The sequence below is a fragment of the Ostrinia nubilalis genome, chromosome 19 (assembly GCF_963855985.1).
Source record: "Ostrinia nubilalis chromosome 19, ilOstNubi1.1, whole genome shotgun sequence".
In the NCBI taxonomy this organism is placed as follows: Eukaryota; Metazoa; Arthropoda; class Insecta; order Lepidoptera; family Crambidae; genus Ostrinia; species Ostrinia nubilalis.
The window spans coordinates 14,162,213-14,174,443 of record NC_087106.1 but is presented as its reverse complement, the minus strand read 5'-3'; the positions used below and the strand labels follow the sequence as shown (position 1 = coordinate 14,174,443).

The 12,231-nt window shown below is 38.8% G+C and overlaps 1 protein-coding gene and 2 non-coding genes across 3 annotated transcripts in view; 1 reads left to right on the top strand and 2 right to left on the bottom strand.

Moving 5' to 3' along the window:
- The window catches only part of LOC135080989 (neurobeachin-like), a 737,070-nt gene that overhangs the window by 98,236 nt on the left and 626,603 nt on the right, over positions 1-12,231 (top strand). The gene's annotated exons all lie outside the window — the stretch shown is intronic.
- Trnaa-agc (transfer RNA alanine (anticodon AGC)) lies at positions 1,991-2,063 on the bottom strand. Its single transcript has one exon. It is a non-coding gene; the product is annotated as a tRNA-Ala (tRNA).
- On the bottom strand, positions 2,131-2,203 carry Trnaa-agc (transfer RNA alanine (anticodon AGC)). The gene has a single exon. It is a non-coding gene; the product is annotated as a tRNA-Ala (tRNA).

The following is a 12,231-nucleotide window of genomic DNA, read 5'->3' as shown; positions in this document are numbered from 1 at the left end:
ATTTTTTGCGATATTTTTCACAATTTCTATTTTAAAAAATTACCTATCGATAGCTTACTTTATTCTGATGAATAAATGTCATCACAAGTTTTTCTCTAAAACTGATAGTTTGGCTAGAAAAAAATATTTTCTATCCACGCAGTACGCCGGCAGCGTTCGGATCGGATATAGTGACGTCATCGTCCCCGCGCCGGGCGGTCAGTGAACTTTTTTAGTAATTTGGCCATAACTTCGTCAATTTTTGTCGTAGAACAAAAATTTTTGGACTGTGTATTAAGGATTTCTTAGCCCTATAAATCTGCATTCACAGCTAAAAATCGAAATGATCCTCATTGAAAATAGATCGCTGTTGGAAAACTCGTTTGATTGCGAGATTCCTCAGGACGAATAAAACTACAACAGAGAGGCTTCCGATAAGTTGAAAAGGAAAATTGCGTACAAACAACGTCAATATAGAAAAACATCGTCGACGCGAGGCTGTTCTTTTTGTTTAAAAAAATACACAAGTTCCTTTGAAATGATGTCCACTGTTGAACAAAGGCATTAATGTAATTAAAATGCAAAAACAAGTAAATAATGCAAACAAACGCAAGCTCAGTACCAGGACTGCATGAGTGCGAAGAGCCCGCAAGTGGTGTGAGCGGGTCCTCAGCGAGCCTGTTTGTTAGCGACACGTCGCGGCAAATTGGTCGCGTGTTGCGTTTGCTATAATACGCCAGTACTGTGGAATTGGAATTATGTACGCTCTTGTGTGACTAAACCATGTGCATTTTATTATGGGTATGTGTTATCTTAATATGCGGAAATAATCTAGAGCTACCATGTCAGTTTATTTTAACGTGATGACATACATACACTTCTTTTATTTCGTATTGACAAAACTAAGTAGCATTTTTTCAAGCAATTTTTTGGAACAAGAAATCAGAAAGGCCCGGTTTTCATTAGCTCGGATCCGAAGAGTCGATATTCGGAACTTCTAGTGGCTTAATAATTTGTATGGAAAGGGCCGAGTGTTTCCATCTGTCCAGTAGATGTGAACACCTATTTCCGACATCCGACTTTCGACCGAGAGTTGGATTGGACCTAATGGAATCCGGGCCATAGATAGAATACAGTTGATGTGAAATGCCTGACACCCCTAAAGACCTACATTCCAGACTTTTAAAATATGACGACCTAATAAAATTGGATCTACTATGATGAGTCTTTTACATATCGCCAAATTGACGAATAGGCATCCGATCCGACCTGTAGAGCCAAAACACAAATTGCCAAAGTGCCCCCTTCAAAACATTACCAGGCTGACATGAGGTAGTAAGAGATCTCCGACCCATTTGAGTGTTTGTCATCAAATTGGTCGCGTTGCAGTAATTATGCGGCGCGTGGCAGCAACGACGCGCGCCATTCACGCGCGTGAATGCAATCAAAGGCTGTTCTGGAGGCGGGAATGTCAACCTTAATGAGACGGAGTTTTAACATTTCGGCACGTTCGGTTTAATTTGCCGTTACGTGAGATGTATGTTAATCTGTGAAGGATCAAACTAACAGATCTACGTGTTGCGTAATCAGATGAGAGCTCAGAACTCGGAACACGATGGCAGAGATGTACCTATAGTCAGCTTTTGCGTTAAGATGTTTAATGTTTTGATTCCATTAATTTGCTAAAATCTGCAATTCAAATGGCAAATAAGTACAATAGAAAAATGTTCTGCAGGCGTCGATTTAACTTACAACATTTTGCTGAAAGGGTGGGATCTAAAAGTGTTACTCCCTGAAAGGAAAAAGCTGAAGCTCCGGGTGAAGTTTGCTTCCACCTTCGGCCTGCTCGTCACTTACCATCAGGTGAGATACAGGCCAAGAGCTTCGTTGTGGATAAAAAAAAGATATCTTAATGTTAGTGAGAGCAACTTGGGTATCATTGTTTAATGGATTTCTTGTTGATAATACAAAATTCAGTGACAATAATAATGAGATTAATGTAAAAAGAAGATGGAGGCGCCGGGTATCGATCCCGGTACCTCTCGCATGCTAAGCGAGCGCTCTACCATCTGAGCTACGCCCCCGTTGTTACACTTGTCGTATAAGACTGTCACTTAATTAAAGTAGCTTTTTGTATCCATAAAAAAAAACTGGAGGCGCCGGGTATCGATCCCGGTACCTCTCGCATGCTAAGCGAGCGCTCTACCATCTGAGCTACGCCCCCGTTGATCGGGCTGGCGAATCGAGCTATAGCTTTACGCAAATGCAGGTGAATTCATTCAAGGCGCATCGCCCGGGGCTGACTGCAATATTAAACAGCCTTTCACTTAAAGCGGAGGTCACACGGAGGCTTCTGGGGCCGTTGCGGGCGTTAACTCATACATTGTATATCAGAGTGTATAAGATAAACTAGATGGCGTTGGCCGTTATGTCAACATGTCAAGTCTAGAGAAAAGAAATGGAATGAAAGGAAACTTTCGAAATGTTTAAATAAAGACATTGATTCTCGTTGATCCTCGGTTAAAAAAATCGAGTCCAATTAAATTCGTAGACAATTTCGGGGAGTTTTCCCCTAAATATTGCAGGTTTTATAGAATAGAATAGAAAAGGTTTATTGACACAGTAAAAAAGACACAATACAAAAAAACAACAAAAACACAAAATATGTAGGCTATTAAAACAAGTGGTGAGAAAAAACTGTGCCAATAGGCACCCGCTCAGCATTTATCGTGACATGCTCAAAAGGGCAAGTCACGAAGCTGGTCTTCCGCGGACGCCCTTGCTTATTGCGCAACCCTTGGAGAAGACACCGTCTAAAAATAATGTAACCGTAAATTATAATTAGTGAAAGTTCGATGTCTCTCCAAGGGGCACGCAACGCAGGGTTGTATGTATAAGTCGGTTACAGTACGCATCAAGAATAAATAAAAAAATACAAATAACTTATCAAAACAACACAAGAGAAGAATAAAAATAAAAAACAAGACAAGAAACAACAATAACCTCGAAAATCGAATTATCGATTAATCGCACAGATGATATCGTAAGAATCGTAATAAATTAAAATTAATCGGCTTGACAACTCCAGTGTGTACTAATTATTTATTTAAGGTACTTAATTGACTGATTATTCCAAAGAAAGAAAGAAAGTTTTAGTTGTTTGTCTGTCTTAGAAATCGACTAAAGTGTTGATAATACTAAAACAAATATGCTACGAGTATTGTTTTTACGTGTACCAACCACCCTGGCAGTGTAGGATGTTAAATAAAGTTCTAACGTTTTAGATGCACTTAAAGTAGTATATTGCGGCCGTATTGACGCCATATTGCTTGGCACGGTGCCCACAAAATGTTTCTTTCAGTTAATTATAGCGCTTTGTTCAGTGTAGCCGCAGCCTAACGCTCGGACAGCCCGCGTTATTGAATTAAACTCCGCTCTGTTTGTCTTTAGACGTTTTGCTATTGATTTGAAGGGTTTTGAAGCGGCGTTGTGCTAACACGAGTTTGGGATTAATTTATTTAGCACAGAAATGGTGGATTACGTGCCGTTCACTCTGGAGGTCTGGGCATTGGCCTTGGGGTCCGTTTGTGTGAATTAGAAATTCAGATAATTTTTTTTGGCTGGGCACATTAATAATTATATTAGTCTTCTATTTTAGGTGTTCGTATTAAGAATATTATTTCAGATCGATTCTACATTTTCTGTGTTAACATGTATTCAATATAATTTAATTATTGGCGTAAAATTAATACCTACTGATCACATAGATAGATAATCAAACATACTTTTTTAATATTACAACTCAAAGATGATTATAATTTAGTTTTACAATTATTTTTTGTCTAATAATAAAATATATCTGACTCATAGTCGTCCCATTGATGGAAGACAATCTTGTCAAGATATTAATATTAGAATAAAGCAGTACCTCCTCGAAGACAATCGCCTGTTCAATTATTCAATTCGTATTAATACCTGTTTTCAAAGGCGCCTGCAGAGCCGGGACTGCTGTAAAAGGAATTTGGGAATCTTTTGATCCGCCCTCAGTAAATTGGGGCTGAATATGAGTTTTCTTCTTCATTATTTCAGCTTGTAAATGTCCAGTGATCAGAGACGATGGCCGCCGGACATGATGGTTCGAGTATTGACTTGACTATAATGTCAGCAGTGGTGGACTTCGGACAAGAAGAAGACAGTGATTGACAGATCGAATCCCGCTATGACCAAACATTACTCCGCAGTGAGTGCAAAATAAATAAATGAATAACTCGTATTTCGTTTATTCCCAAAGTCTCTCTCTCTCTCTCTAATGAGCGATGATAGTCTGTAATAACTCTATGATGAGCGTATATAAACTAAAATCTGTTATTATTTTATAATCCCGTTAGCTAATTATAGCCGCTGGAGAGTCGCCGGGACATCAGAAAAACTATTCGTAGCAAAATCTTTCCTCGAACCGATAAATCGATGTAACTAAGTAGCTTGATGAACAAGCCACTTAGTAAGCGTCGAGGTAATTATTTTCCTCTTTTGTGCGTCGGTAAAAAAAACACCACCGTTTCTGTCATAAGTTGCTGCAGCCACAAACGACCCTCTGCAAATAACTATGCTAAACAAAACAAACATAATAAATACACAGAAGATTGGCACCTTCCAATAACTGGCTGTATGCATATTTTATTCGGCTGCGATGCGAGTCGATAGAGCATTGGTTCCCAAACTTATTTGAGACGCACCCCCTTTCTACGATAATGTTCGTCGTACGTTAGATATTCAATCGAATTTGAGTCTTATTTTGAAGGTCATAAGTTCCTAAAGGCCTTGGAGCTAACCAAACACCTAACGTTATATTATCACGCTTGCTTGAGCGTTGTGGAAATAACTTCGTTTAAAAAAAACTAGTTTTGTAAACGTTATTCCTGATTCGAAAACCGTCGCGTTTCGTTATTTCAAAAACCCATAACGACACATCTTTATCTCAGCGGTCGCAGGTTTTTTATACTTAAGTACACAGATGGCCCGCGCCCCCCTTTAAAGGTCTTTGCGCCTCCCCTGGGGGGCGCGACCACCACTTTGGGAACTAATGCGATAGAGGGAGAGATCCTACGAGGTCGAGGTGTTGTCGTACCTTCTAAGAATGTATCATCTCGCGAGACGCCGAAAAAGTATTCCCTTTGTGTGTTTTCCTTATTTTTCCCGATAGTGACACGCCCTTCAATATTGCAGCCTTGATGGAAATGAATATGGCTTCAGAGGAAAATCTTCGAATTTGTAATTGTCAAGAGTTATTCTCAGATTCGTAATATTTGATGGAAATTTTCTGTCCGCTTTTCCAATTTAAACACTTCCGTAGTCACGTGGTCAGAGTTTATCCGACAGTCCTAGGTTTGATTTTCATTTGAGATAGGTAGTAATTAAAAATTACTTTGTTTTTTATTCCTACGTAACAAGTCATACAAGATCCCTGGTTGGTACCTCAATTATCGTGTATCCATCAGCCTAACTCCATCTTATTTATGAGTTATTACAAATAAATGTATTGTTGTTAACCTGTCCCAGGCAGATAATCGTAATGAAGACATCTACGCAGCGACACTATTCCAACTAGCCTATCTTAACTACATCTCGCACAATACGTCATATTACTAAATTACTTCACACAAAGGTGGTAGGATATATTAGACATAATGCAGGTAATAGAGTCGCCCCGCTGTCAGTGGTCACGTGACCTCCATATCAGTGCGCAGTGATCAAATTAATTACACTTACCTCGTTACGGACGCAAGGCAGTGCAGTCGATGTATGTGTAATAATTGTGTATGTGTACTTGTATGATGATAGTAGGTACTAATTACCTAGGGGAGGCTCGGCTCTATTAGTATCTAGGGATATTTGCTCTGATGTAGGCAGTTAGGTTAGGTTGTGACGTGTGGGTTAATGCTGGCTTCACATTAGAAGAATGTAAACTACCGACGTGTTTGGTTATGACTATCGTGGTCTTAGTATCTAAATATGATATGTAGGTGATATCACATAAAATAATAATAGGCTGGGTAGGTAAAAATCTACGTGATTACTGGACAAAGAAAATTATTTCATTAAGCTACCTAGGATATAAAGGCAACTCATCTGGGACAGAAAAATATAATGATTTTAATTATTATTTTTAACAAAATTAAAAGTTAATTTTAATTAGGCTGCGATCGAACGAAACCTTCCCTAGCTTATAAACCCATCGATGAATTTAATGAAAATAAAGCACGGCATCGCAACTGCTTTCGTGTCGGCTGCCGAACGAGCCACTTATTCGTTCATTTCATTAAGAGCTCATTCATGCACGCCTCACACTCCCAATATTATGAACCTCTCAAGTCCCGAAATTCGACGAGAAAATATTGATAGACGGCTGAAACAAATTAATTGCAAAAACAACGATTTAACATCGCTCCGGCCGCAACTCTTCCGCTAATGAACATAATTAACGGAAAAATGGTTATAACAGACTTAATTAGGCGCCCCGGGTCACATCATTCAGTTGTTATTTCACAGAAAGCAAATTTTCTCGAGGTTTTGGGGATAACAAAGTTTGTAAGAGGGTTAAGGAGCGGTGTACTTTTGCAGCGTGTAACTTAAATGAATGAACGATTCCAAGAAGTGGAACTCTTCCTATGTTTAGTAATTAGTTTTAGTTATCGTAGTCTCAATAAGATTAAAGCAAGCCCATGTAAAAACTAGTTAAAGTTATTTCAATATAATCGCAAGCCTTGTTTTATTGTTAGTTTATTTTAAAGTTGAGCGCTATCCAAGCTATAACTAGACTGTTTCTGATAACTTCATGACCTATCTTTTCTAAGAAGTTGAAACTTGAACCCCGTATCGGCACAACTGTAGACTAAAACAGCAGACTCGTTCTCTTTTTATTCTATTTGTGAATTGTAAAAGTAAACCGGGAACAAATATCTATGAAAACTAATGCGCCTGTCACCAGCCCCCCTAGACAAGTGGCAAGACGTGACAGTTGTAATTTCGGAAGGCTTTCTTTGCGGTGTTTTTTTTTTGTATAAAGTTACTTCGCCCTATGTAGGGATTCGATTTTCGGAGCGATCAAATACATTGTAAGGCCCCTGAATATCAAACATTCAAAGATCTACTGTCTAACCATTACGGAATCGTAGTGTTTTTAGTTCCTGTACATACTGCATGTGCTTAAATTGTTTTTCCCATCAAATATTGAATGGCACTTATCAAAAGCGTCTTACATCGGCCAGCTAAAGGCATCCTCGCGTACATTTTGTATGAAGTGGGTCAGGCTGACCGCGCCGCTATTTGTACCAACCGCCTCGGCTGTAAAATGAATTTTGTCTTAAACGTCCGTCCGAATAGCATTTAGGATTGTTTGGTATGAAACAGTAAGATATCAACCGTGGAAATAAGGAATATAATTTGTCATGGAACTTATCGGTTCGAATCTGTTAAAGATGTGACATGGGCTCAGAAGACTTAACCAAATAAAGGTCGTTAGAGTTTAGACTAGAGTCTTGGCAAGCGTGACTTTTTATATTGAATGGCTGGCTGTTCATTACAAACATCACCACAGAATAAGTAATAGTACAGGTACAGAAGGATTACTCCGCAAGACGATTTAAATAAATGCGAGTCTTGCTACGACGCGATACAGTGGAATTCAGCTCGCACAGCACTACGTACCTACAATTTTATTCACCTACAAGTTTTGTCTCTTTCTATCGCGTGCCTCTGAACTCTTCTTACGCTGTTAGGGTTGCTGTCTAGTGAAAAAATAATTAATCTACTTATTTGTAATGAGGTACGTATGTAGGTAAGTATGCATTCATTATGGAAAACCTTGGGAGAGGCCTTTGTCCAGCAGTGGACGTCATTTGGCTGAAACGAACGAACGCATTCTGAGCAGTAGTCATAGTAGGTTAGGTTCCTATACTATCCTAAGAGTTATTGATTACCTACATGGCCAACATACCTTTCAGCATCTTTGGGAAGCGAAAAAAAAAGATAAATCCGGTAGATTTCTTTTCGAATTTAAACACCCGAACACCGCACAATATTTCTTTCTCTTTATGTCCATTTTTAAATAATACTTCGATCATAGAATTATAATCATACTACAACGCACGCCAGCGTCCTGACGGGCGCGCGCGTGACACTCGACTGATATAATACCCGCCGGCGGGGCGCTTCGCTGTAGGTAATTATCGGATGTACCGCGCGGAGTGAGCCAGGCCTGACATCACCCAAAAACTGCGAACTTACGGCACTTCTAACATACAGGTTGTCCCAGAATGGGTGAATCAAACTGCTAGTGGAGGTAGCTCTACTAATGTACTATCCCTAAAAAGTATGAAAAAAAAATTTTTTTTTAAATAAAGTGATCTAAACTCGAAATCTAGTCATTATTTTCAAAAGTTTGTTTACAGATAAACGAAGCGATCATGTACAATTAATATTAGTAAGAAAAAAGTACAAATAAACTCCAAACGCAGCAAATATAGCCAGATACTTAGCTGATTTATTTTCACTTTAAAAAAAAAATTGCGTCCTTATGCTCTTTATTATTTTTTTTCATTTTTTTTTTACGGATAGTACATTAGTAGAGCTACCTCCCCTAGCAATTTGATTCACCCATTCTGGGACACCCTGACACTGTATAAGATGCACTTATCATTATAATTTATTTTGCCTCTATGACACACTGAATATGACACCAATCTTCATCGGTTAGACACGTCGTGCCTCAGTCGACACAAGGTTACGCTATACACGGAACTTATCTCCTGAATCAATACCCAATTTTCCAGTTGCATAATTGTACAGTTTTTCCGACGCTCGCAGATCCAATTTAAGTTTGCTCGACTTTCCGCGACTTGGCTGGGCGTGCCACGAGGTAGGACTTCTCGCGGGGTCAGGTTTAACTACTGTTATTACTTGTAGCTGTGACTTGTTAAATAAATCTTATTCCACTTGAAACTGTGGCTTAATCTAAATCTCAACTCATAAGACTGGCGATTTAGGTTCTTAACCTTCATATAGGCTAACTGTTGGCTCGTATTCAGTATGATTGGCATTATTACTAGACTGCTTATTTACTTTATGGCAAAAATATCTGAAAGTCGCAGTGTTTACCGGGAATCTGTTAGCCAGAAGATGCCAACTTAAATATGATCGCTATATTGGTCGTAGAGCTTAGCTTAAATAATAATCCACCCTGTTAAGTACGATCCAAATTGAAATTACAATTTCACAGTATATTTAGTTTTCGTCCTTTTCAACTTTAACCCGCTGTCGCTTATGCCTTGGGCCATTGGCCAAGGCGTGAGGTCCCTTCCAGCCGTCCCGCGCCCGGCCCGCAGCGTCGGTCCATTGTGCGCAGGATTGGGCCAAGTTTTAATTTCGCCCCGGAGGTCAGAAATTAACGTCCAATCCCGATCGCTGCTCAACCGATGGAAAGGACTTCTGAGGGATTTTTGGGGCCCGCAAGCGGAGGGTTAACTCGGGAAGGAATTCGGGGCTGACTTTTTCACATAATTTGCGTTACTCTGGAAGTCGGGTTTTTTGTTGCCACAAAATTATTGCTATGTAAAAATCCATACAAGACATGTACAATATTTTATGTTAATCATAAATCTTGTTATGCAATGACTTGCTTTAAGTAAATTATGAAAGTCAGATGTGGACACAGAATCTGATAGCACAGTTGAAACTCTGCTTTGCCTATTTGGCAATAACCATCGCCAGTCACGTGTATCGTTAAAAGTTCTGGAAGGGATGTGTTTTGTGATTGAGACATGTTTGCGAATATTTCGGCAACGAATAAAAACCCAATAACTCCGAAGTTCGCGATATAAATTATATCGTCTCGTAGATTCCGGGTTTACGATTCTGTCACTCACGTCCGCGTCCGAAGACCGTGAAATATTATGGTTGTGAGTTAAAATCAGTATTGCCTTTTTATGCCTGTGTTTATTCCTGCTGACAAGAAAAACCTGAGACTCGGAATATTTAAATAAGGACGATTGTTAGAAATAGTAAGCGTTTACTCAGACGGAAAACATAATAGGTAAAATTACTCTGCTATTTTCGTAAGAGGGTGTAGGTGTTAAGTTTAATGTATTGTAATGTTTGATTCTGATATTTCCATTTGTTTTCGTTATAAATTAGGTTTCAAAACCAACGTAATTTTCTTAATCAAATAAAATCATAACTACCCACACAGCTAACACACGATGCCAGGGAATATTTTTATATTTGATTGTTGTTTCACCGAAATATACCAAGTGTCACTCGAGCTGGTTGTGATCGGATCTCTCGGCTCAGTCAAGAAGAATGAATATCAGTGGACAGCGATTAATGTCATTACATCTAGCTGTCCGAGTATTTGTATGCGTTTTCCATTGGTTGTAAAATTGTATTTGCGTATAATCAAAGGGAACTTCTAAGTAAGGCCCAGAACAGACGGTGAAACGAAACTGCAACTGTCTGATGATTTTGATGAATGAAACTGAAACTGAAAGTTTCAAACTGGTCGCGTCATGTATGGTCTCTCAACGGACGCTATGGCAGAAACTTAGATGCAACTCAAAAGTAACTAGCAGTTGCAGTTTCGTTGCAGTTGCGTTTCACCGTCTGTTCTGGGCCTAAGTAAAATATGTTTATCTTTTTGGAAACTGCTGTGTAAAACTTTTAGGCTGAGTTGCACCACCTAACTTTGACCGCAACTATGACGATAAGCGGTGTTTTTTGTATGGAGTTTGACAGATTTTTGACGTTTGTCAAAGTTAAAGTTAGATGGTGCAAGTGCAACCCAGCCTTAATGATACCCATAGTCTTGTTCAGTATTACATGTTAGTCTTTTTTCAAACAATGCTCACCAAATGTAACAAAGCGAAGACCAGGGGTATACCAGCAGCAAACAAAGAATTAAACCGCGTACTAAATACATAAACAATAGTGTTTACCAGTAATTCGGCGAATAAATCTATTTTCTTCGGATTCTGAGGATCCTTCAATGATAGGTATTAATTAATCCATTTAGTGCGGACCGAGCTTGCCGCGCTAAATGCATTATTTCCCTCTTTGTCAGTCGGGTTATTTAATTAACGAAGAAGTATAATGAATTTCGAAGCATATTGTGTTCGTTTAAAATGTGTTTGATGTAAATATTTATTATGAAAGCATTTCTCGATGCAATGTTCTTTAATCGCATAGTAGCGCTTTTGTCTTAAAACCGAAGTTATTTCAGGGTTCTTGGAAGGCGTTTTATAAGTTCTTATTTAATCAGGTATAAATTTTCTCTGAAATTAGATATTATGTACTTAAAGTTGATAGTCAAAGGCAAAACGTTTATTGAAGCTAGTATGTACCTATGTAATTTTAAAAGTTCAGATTTATCTGAACCTCTTATACCGACAGATATAGAACCTTAGTTGGAGGCAAATGGGTGATACTTGTGTGCGAGTAAATATAAGACTTAGATCCTGGTTTGCAATATCTTTGCTGAATTAGCGGTACACAGGATCTCTTTGAAGCAAGGGGTTGTTACTAGTCAAATAGATAATGTAATACCAGATACTGAGTTGCAGAACTGTCTTGTTTACATTACTTGTTGTTGATTTTGTCTCTTTCGTTTTCGTTTCGTTCGTATTCTTTTTTACCCGAGTCGATTTGTATTAAATTAGCGTAAAGGAACTAAAGGAGTAAAATACATCCGTCAATCCTCAAAATCTTCGAGTCTTCAAAATTACTATAGATTTCAATACTCAATACTCAAAATTTTATTGCATCCATTATGTGCTTAAAATTAGAACATTATTGGCCCTGTAGGGCACGGCAATTAGGAGAGAGGAGGACCACGCTAGACCAACCGAAAAATTTAATTTTTATATGTGTTTTGAAGTAAATTACGCTTCAGTGTAACTTGACAGCTGTCGCCTCAGTATGGCAAACCTGCGCCCGCTGTATACCACGGGCTTGCGTGTTAATATTTAACACGCTGAAGGAACAACCCTTGTTAAGATTTAATTAGCAAGCGCTCGCCCCCGGCAACGCTCAATCTCTTGTCTTACAAGTTCCAGGTAAATTCGGGAAAAGTAAAACCGCTTTTCGGGAACGTTATTATTAGTCGTAACTGTCAAGTGACTCGAAGAGCCCAGTTTGCCGCTATTAACTGTGGGATTAAGTTTGTCGTAGGGATGGGTCTTGGGACAGTGATTAGAAAAAATA